The 9,164-nt window shown below is 45.1% G+C and overlaps 3 non-coding genes across 3 annotated transcripts; 1 reads left to right on the top strand and 2 right to left on the bottom strand.

Moving 5' to 3' along the window:
- The first annotated feature begins 490 nt into the window (after positions 1 to 490).
- trnap-ugg (transfer RNA proline (anticodon UGG)) lies at positions 491 to 562 on the top strand. The gene has a single exon. It is a non-coding gene; the product is annotated as a tRNA-Pro (tRNA).
- Positions 563 to 6,727: 6,165 nt separating this feature from the next.
- On the bottom strand, positions 6,728 to 6,809 carry trnas-uga (transfer RNA serine (anticodon UGA)). The gene has a single exon. It is a non-coding gene; the product is annotated as a tRNA-Ser (tRNA).
- Positions 6,810 to 7,395: 586 nt separating this feature from the next.
- On the bottom strand, positions 7,396 to 7,468 carry trnav-cac (transfer RNA valine (anticodon CAC)). Its single transcript has one exon. It is a non-coding gene; the product is annotated as a tRNA-Val (tRNA).
- Positions 7,469 to 9,164: the final 1,696 nt, after the last annotated feature.

Genomic DNA, 9,164 nt, shown 5'->3' with positions numbered 1-9,164 from the left:
AATGAAATGCAGAAATCCAGAATAAACAGTAGCATTCCAGTATAGACATCAGTATTCCGGAATGATAGGCAGAATTCCAGAATAACATCATAACGTCATTTAATCAATAGGGCTCGACCGATTAGCTCAATCCCCATATGGCCAATCTGTGTTTTCATTGTTGAAGTGTGGACATGCCTGTTTCACTTACTGTGTGCTGGTTGGTACATTGGACTCAAGGATTGGTTTTTGAAGACACTCCTCCAAGTGGTGTCTTCAGTTCTGCTACTATTCTGGTTGGGAATCTGAGTTTTATGTGTTCAGGATCTCTGTGGGTGGATCTTGCAGGAACTCAGACTTTTAATCTGAGGGCCCAGGGTTCAAGTCCCTGTTCAGGAGCAACACTATATATTCCTAACCAGAAATCTTTGTACATATCTCTACCAATGTCAAACTAAGAAAAACATGTGCTTTGTGTTGTTCTTCCACCAACTGAAACATGAAAAAATGTGGCTCGTTGGTCTAGGGGTATGATTCTCGCTTTGGGTGCGAGAGGTCCCGGGTTCAAATCCCGGACGAGCCCTTATCTTTGAAATTCAGTAGATTGGATGTCTGTCTCATGTTTACATTTACAGGAATAATCTTCAACCCAAATAGGTTCATATTCCAATTTAGACCCTGTAAACAGCTGTCTGCTCAAACTCCTAGAAGCAATCATTCTAGAACTGATATTGTTTCTTCAAGAGAAGAAGTCTGCACTGAGGACTAACGTCGGAAGTAAAGGCTGCACGTAGACATTTTAAGCCAATGACCCCCTCGGCAATAATAAGGAATGTCAACTCACTACTGAATAAGATGGATGAGCTGTTTGCGCTGAACAATCAACAGAGTTAGCGTGAGTGCAGCTTATACATCTTCACAGAGACGTGGCTCACTGATATGAAACCGGATGCTAATGTGGATCTACCGGGCTTTACTGCTGTGAGAGCCGACAGAGACACGAACGCTTGTGGGAAGAGCAGAGGTGGGGGGCTCATCATATATGTGAATGAACGTTGGTGCGAATGAACGCCCAGGACATGTCTCAGTGAAAAAGGTACTGTGTTGTCAGGACTTGGAACTGTTAGCCTGCGGCCATATTACTTGCCGAGGGAGCTAAGTCATGTGATCGTGCTCTGTGTTTACGCCCCACCGAGCGCGGACGCATCAGCTGCCTATGAGAAGATACACACAGTAACAGCAAGACTGCAGACAAAGCACCCCGAGGCGTTTATGGTTCTGGTTCACCTGCAACCACAGTACACCCCCCTGGTCAAAAGGATGTCTAAAACCACACATTCAATCAGGAAGTGGTCAGCTGAGGCAGAGGATGGTCTGAGGGACTGCTTTGACACCACTGACTGGGATGTAATGCTAAAAACACATGTTGAGAACATAGGGGAGCAGACTCACTGCACTCAAAAAACTGATTCAAGCCCCTCTTAGAGGTGAAACATTATTATTTTGTTTGTCTTATGAAAATGTTATTAATTCCAACAATACCCAAATATTTAGTTTAGCAGATGTAACATAAATATATTTGCTTTGACTCCCGTGGCCCTCTCAAACCGAATGAGTTCAACTAGCAGAGCAAGAGCATGCGTAGGAGATCAGCCTCTGTCCTACCCACCATCCGCCTCTGCTTGAAACTACTGTTGGTAAGTTTTCTGTCTTCTATTTAATAAGTTTATTTTCTTTATGTGAAACAATGTGCATGCCTTAAGATAATGGACCTTCAGTTTAAGAAGAAGTGTCAGTCATTGTTCACATTGGGGTAGACAGGCTGCAAGCAGCTAAGATTAGTTAGCATTCATTGTAGCTAATGTCTATGGTCGCATCATATAGCTGTCAGAGGTAAGTGGTAAACACGGTTAGTACTTGGAGGTTTCTACACAGGCACGTTGAATTCATCCTTAACACACTGAGAGCGCAGCTTGCCGCCAGCTAACGCAATCCAAAAGTGCTTTGCTTTACTTTTGTAGCGTAGCTGGCAGGCTAACGTTAGCCCAGAGCTAATGCTCTGTGTTAGCCTAAGCAGCACTTGTATGCAGGGGTACAGTGTTAGGGTTAAAATACCCCTTGTTTCTTTTGATCACCTCTCGAGTTGGTTTATGAGATAGGAGCGGATAAATTCTGGTCTCAAGATTACAATTTGTAGCGGCGCGCTCTGCTGCGGCCTCAGGTGAGTCTGTTTTGCTGCTCTGGGCGCTTACCCAATTAGAGGGTGGGGAGTGGGGATAAAAGGAGGATGGTTTCCTCTCTGGGTCTCTCACTTCCTGGCGTGACGGCTCGCCCACTTCCTGGTTGTAGCGTCCGGTTTCCCATCTGAGTGCAGGTAGGCGCATGGTGGCTCTGTGGTGCTCAACTCTCCCTTAGGCTGTAAACTAACTCTGTTATCCGCTAGTTCAGCTCCAATGGTTGCGGCTGGCTTCCTCACTGAGGGATTGATAGCGGTGCTCATCGCACTGAGTGTCAGACACCGGCCCTGAGGGGATACAGACGGGTGACGAGACGTGATACGTGTGGGAACACTGCTGCTTCGCCGACTGCGAACCTCCTGCGAACCTCCTGCTTTGCGGACTGCGACGACTGCCTGTTCCGTGAACGTCCTGATTCGGGGACGGCGTGTGTATGGAGACTGATCGTTTGAGTGGTTAGCCGCGTAGCCGGACCCGCTGTGTGTGACAGACTGCTGTGGCTCGCTGCTTTGCCCGACGGGTGCCCGTTCACTCGGCTCCCGGTCCTCTCGGTTGCGGGCATTGTGTGCACATTTCCTGTGTGTGTGTGTGTGTTGAAGTGCGGACGCGTGTCGGTGTGTGAGTAGGCCTGTGTGTGCGTGTGTACAGTGGGGAAAAAAAGTATTTAGTCAGCCACCAATTGTGCAAGTTCTCCTATTTAAAAAGATGAGAGAGCCCTGTAATTTTCATCACAGGTATACCTCAACTATGAGAGACAAAATGAGAAACAAAAATCCATAAAATCACATTGTAGGATTTTTAAAGAATTTATTTGCAAATTATGGTGGAAAATAAGTATTTGGTCAATAACAAAATGTCATCTCAATACTTTGTTATATACCCTTTGTTGGCAATGACAGAGGTCAAACGTTTTCTGTAAGTCTTCACAAGGTTTTCACACACTTTTGCTGGTATTTTGGCCCATTCCTCCATGCAGATCCCCTCCAGAGCAGTAATGTTTTGGGGCTGACGCTGGGTAACACGGACTTTCAACTCCCTCCAAAGATTTTCTATGGGGTTGAGATCTGGAGACTGGCTAGGCCACTCCAGGACCTTGAAATGCTTCTTACGAAGCCACTCCTTTGTTGCCCGGGCGGTGTGTTTGGGATCATTGTCATGTTGAAAGACCCAGCCACGTTTCATCTTCAATGCCCTTGCTGATGGAAGGAGGTTTTCACTCAAAATCTCACGATACATGGCCCCATTCATTCTTTCATTTACACGGATCAGTCGTCCAGGTCCCTTTGCAGAAAAACAGCCCCAAAGCATGATGTTTCCACCCCCATGCTTCACAGTAGGTATGGTGTTCTTCGGATGCAACTCAGCATTCTTTCTCCTCCAAACACGACAAGTTGAGTTTTTACCAAAAAGTTCTATTTTGGTTTCATCTGACCATATGACATTCTCCCAATCCTCTTCTGGATCATCCAAATGCTCTCTAGCAAACTTCAAACGGGCCTGGATATGTACTGGTTTAAGCAGGGGGACACGTCTGGCACTGCAGGATTTGAGTCCCTGGCGGCGCAGTGTGTTACTGATGGTAGCTTTTGTTACTTTGGTCCCAGCTCTCTGGAGGTCATTCACTAGGTCCCCCCGTGTGGTTCTGGGATTTTTGCTCACAGTTCTGGTGATCATTTTGACCCCACGGGGTGAGATCTTGCGTGGAGCCCCAGATCGAGGGAGATTATCAGTGGTCTTGTATGTCTTCCATTTTCTAATAATTGCTCCCACAGTTGATTTCTTCACACCAAGCTGCTTACCTATTGCAGATTCAGTCTTCCCAGCCTGGTGCAGGTCTACAATTTTGTTCCTGGTGTCCAGCTCTTTGGTCTTGGCCATAGTGGAGTTTGGAGTGTGACTGTTTGAGGTTGTGGACAGGTGTCTTTTATACTGATAACGACTCCAAACAGATGCCATTAATACAGGTAACGAGTGGAGGACAGAGGAGCCTCTTAAAGAAAAAGTTACAGGTCTGTGAGAGCCAGAAATCTTGCTTGTTTGTAGGTGACCAAATACTTCTTTTACTGAGGAATTTACCAATTAATTCATTAAAAATCCTACAATGTGATTTTCTACATTTTCTTTTCTTATTTTGTCTCTCATAGTTCAGGTATACATATGATGAAAATTACAGGCCTCTCTCATCTTTTTAAGTGGGAGAACTTGCACAATTGGTGGCTGACTAAATACTTTTTTTCCCCACTGTATGTGGGGAAACGGGGACTAAAGGACAGGGGGTCGTTTAGGCTGTATTGTTTGTGGGTTTATTGATTCTGTTGCTTAGGTTTAATTTTCTTTTCTTTATTTTCACTAGTTGTGTTTGTTATTTGATTATATCTGCTTGGACGCAGCTATTGGTTTCATTTGGTTAATTTTGTTATTTTCCTTCTATTGTTATTTCAGAATTTCTATTGGTTCTAAGTAATTTTCTTTTTCGTTCTTGTGTTCTTTTTATGACCCTCCTGATGGTTGGCTCTCTTTCTCCCTTTTGTTTTAGCAGCGTTGGCGGCCGACGGTGGTGGCAGTGGTGCCCTGGGCGGTGGTGTCCTCTTGGTGTGCTGTGTGACCCGGGCTTAAGGTCTTGCACATTGCTTTGGAGTGAGTGGCACGTGTGTGTGGGGTGAACTCATTTATTTATATTTGTTTTGACTGGACTTCCCGTCCCCCTCTCACCACTCCAACCCACGGCCAGAAAGCCCCCAACTGCTCTTATACTTTTTAAGTGGAGAAACTTTTAGCCTTTTAAACCGCTGATTTTACTGTTCAATTATAATAAAATTGCATCTTCTTTGAACTGGAACCTCGTGTCTGGCCTCCCTGGGTACCGAACCTGAGTGCCTTTTCCTCTTGAAAAGTGTGATCTCCTTACTGGAGTGCTGGTGTGTCCTCGGGCACTCTCCCGAGGTGGCGTTGTTGGTACGTGGTACATTTAATTAAGCTGGTCACCTCGCCAGCGTGTCGCCACAAATTTATTGAACAATGAGGCAGATTCTGAGTCACAGAGCTCTGGGTTGTTGCACACAAAGAACATGGGGAACATGCAACAGTTATACCTGCAGTAGCCTCCCCCCCTAATCAAGTCACACCCTCTTCTAGCCGGTCACAGACCCATCTGTCTTCTGATTATACTTTGAAGTTCTGATGTTGACTTCCTGGAGTGTGGGATGCTAGCTCAGGACTCTCTCCACATCAGAGCCTCTTGTATTGGGAAGGTCCCAGACATCAATGTTGAATGGCAAAAGGCAACAGGATTTGTTACTTTGGTGAGAAACAGGAGGTCGGGTGTCCCAGGGAAGTAACAATGATTAAAGGAGAGGCTGCATGTACAGATATTAAAATTTCCATCACGACCCAGGTTGGTTCTGTCCATGAGTGCATGGTCTTGTCCAGTTTGTCCTGTCCAGTTTGGTGTTGGTGCTCCTTTACTTGTTTCCATTTCATTCGCAGGTAAATCTGCACCGACCCGAGTCTCCGTTTGACAGACAGCTATCACAGAAAGTTGCCGACAGCTGAGCAAGTAGTCACGTGCCAACATGGCACAGGTTGAATTGCTTCCAAGCCGGCTGTGTTCACGATCACATGGTCGTTTGAGACTACAAGCCTTCACCGCCATTCTACCCTGTTTACTTTATTAGGAAGGTGCTCTACAATTGTCCCAACAAGCAGGGGGAGCACTGAACATAAAACTCTCTTTCTCACATGTTATTGTCATGTGTTTTTGTGAAAGATAAGGCTGACTTGTTTTCTTGCTTCTCTATTTAAACAATCTGAAATCTTCACTGACACTGATGTGGACAGACTGAGAGTGTCTCTGTGCTATCTCAACAAGTCTTGAGCCAGAGATGAGAGTTTTCATCTGCATTCATGGTCACCACATAATGAATCATTCTGACTATTGTGATGCCTTGAGATGAGGTCCAGTATTCTGGAATGGAAGTTAGCATGCCAGAATGGAAGGCAACATTCCGGGACAAACATCGGCATAACATAATGAAGAGCACATTTGCACAATGAAAGACAGCATTCCGGAATGAAAGAAATCTAGAATAAGTGGCAGCATACCAGAATAGACATCAGTATTCTGGAAGGATAGGCAGAATTCCCGAATAACAGTCAGTATTCTGGAACAGAGGTCAGTATTCCGGAACAGAAGTCAGCAAGACAGCATTCTGGAATGAAAAGCATTCCAGAATAAAAGAATATTCCCAAATGAAAGGCAGAAATCTAGAATGAGTGGCAGCATACCAGAATAGACATCCACCCACTCCAGAATGATAGGCAGGATTCCGGAATTAAACCCCTAACCCGACAGCGGCCTGTGACATCATGGAAGTCAGCATTCTGAAATGGAAGGCAACATTCTCGGTCCAGCAATTTTAAAATGATAGTTTTTAGAAGTGTCAGATTGACTGTGCCACGGTTTGGTCCTCAGACATGGAGGAGCATAAGGTGATCTTGGAGATGAAAAGATCCGTTGTTGGCAGGATTTGAACCTGCGCGGGGAAACCCCAATGGATTTCAAGTCCATCGCCTTAACCACTCGGCCACAACAACTGTATGATTTGCTGTACCATTGGGGATACAGTACAGACAATGACATTTATGTGAGCTAGAACAACAAAATCAATTGTGAATAGAAATTAAATCAAATATGTCAAGGTGCTTTAACATGAAAATAAGTTGTTCACTGGCGCTCCTCATACAGACACATGTCCAGGAGTCAGGCGTGTGCACAGCTTGTTTACGGTGAGGGCAGCTACTGAGAACATGTGTTCTATTCAACTAGCATCCTGATTAAAAAGAAAGAAAGACATTCCAAGTACTTCATGTGAGCTGCGTATTCACAGAATATATTCACATATTCTGACGGAGCACTGCTACATGTCAAGTCAAGCCTAAGAGAAAAACTTCTCCACCCTAACCAAAAGGCATGGTGCCGTAACATTGAGGATGAGGAAGAGGAGTTGTTCTCAGCTAACCAACGTGCAGCAGCTGATCAATGAACACAGCTGCACTGCTTCCTGAACCAAACTGGGCCAGCTCTCCTCCTGCAGCCGCCTTTTCAGTCTGAATGCACTTCTTTCTTCATCAGTCTTACTATATCCCTACAGGAAGAAATACTCTGAACAAAACAATGTTCTGTTTCTGCCAGGTTTCGCACCAGGGACCTTTCGCGTGTGAGGCGAACGTGATAACCACTACACTACAGAAACTCATAATATGTTTACTTCAGAAAATAGGGTGACCTTGGTGTCAGTGATTTCACGTCTGAAATAGTTTAGTGCTCCTGTTGAAGTCTGTTAGTCTAGGGTTATCATTTTCTTGTTTTCCGACGAAATGACAGGTGTGTTAAACTTTTCCAGGGCTGGTTGAGAAACAGTGTGACTGTAGTATGAACACACCTCACGCAAGCCACGCTGGAAGGGTGTGCTTACTCTGTCTCTGAGAAGCATCTGTGACACTCCTTTGAGGACAACAATGTTCACATTTTAGACAGAGAGGAAAGGTGGTTTGAAAGAGGAGTCAAGGAAGCCATCTATGTTAAGCTGACATGCAAGCTTGCTAACAGCAAGAACAATGGGCTGTCTACCAGCAGTTTCATAGTCGTTAGCCAGTCATTAGACACACCTGGCACAGGCAGCCAGATCATCACAGGTAATTATGGAAACATTTAGTGCTATTGTTTGCAAGTTTTACCCAGACCACCCACTGAGGTCTACAACCACATATAAAACATGTTTCCCACCAACAGTTAGAACTGATGAAGCTGCTTGGATGAGCAGTGAAACATCTTCAAGAAAACCTCTACAAGTCCAGACGCCTTGCTTCAATCTTCTCTACGTATGATGACCTGGGTGACTGAGAATCTTCATTGACACGAGGTAGGACTGTATTAATGACTGGAAGGAAATTAGGCACAATTTTAAAAATTCCCTGGCCGGGAATCGAACCCGGTGAGAGCGCCGAATCCTAACCACTAGACCACCAGGGACACTGGGTTGGTTTAACTTGAGCGGTTGTTCCACAGACTTCTGATGATGTGATATATGACCTACTTTTGGTATGTTAGGACACATCACGGAGAGGAGCTGGAGGATCTGAGGGGCCTTTGTGCTTCATGGTCTAAAAACAGTTCTAAGAGGCAAGTCCGGGTCAAACAGGTTAAGACACACAGCAATGCCTGACCAAACTCTGTGCTGAACATACCTGCACACACAGACAGATCATGTGAAGAGTGCAGGGCCTGTCTACAATCAGACACAGGTGCAGCACGTTAGGGCAGGGCAGCTAATCAGCGGGGGACAAGCACACAGAGGTGGGAGAGCAGAGAGGAAGCAGCGAAACACACGGGACCAGGACTGGATCCGTTGTTGGACCATGCTGATTTTTGAACAAATGAATATGACAGGAACTGGAATGCTGGCATTCTAGTCTGCTGCAAGTCCATGCAGAGCTTTATAAAGAATAACAGTCATTACTGTGGAACAGAATTCAGCTCCCCCTGAATGTAAGGCAACATTTTTGGAATGAAAGTCAGCATAACAGAATGAAACGCAGGTTTTCAGAATGAAAGCCAGCGTTCATCCATGTGCCACTTCTACTTTACACTGATACGAATGGCCAGAAAACAAGCTAGCTCCGAACAGTTAATGTCAGCTTGACCATCATCCTGCTCTTAACAATAATCTGAGCAAAGTTCGGAACAGCTGTTTCCTCTTTGACTCATATTTGTCTGTTTGTTTCTGAATATAGTTGTGATGTATCATTGACACAGTGTGAGCCAAACATGACATCAGATATGATGCTTTTAGTTTAGAAGCAGCTGGAAATCACGAGTGTGGCTGCTGCAAGCACTAACCACACTCATGATTTACAGCTTGAAGAAAGCAGAAGCTAATGAGCTGATTT

This window comes from Parambassis ranga, unplaced genomic scaffold, assembly GCF_900634625.1.
Source record: "Parambassis ranga unplaced genomic scaffold, fParRan2.1 scaffold_22_arrow_ctg1, whole genome shotgun sequence".
NCBI lineage: Eukaryota > Metazoa > Chordata > Actinopteri > Ambassidae > Parambassis > Parambassis ranga.
Note: the sequence above shows the minus strand (reverse complement) of the source record. Positions and strands in the feature narration are given on the sequence as shown.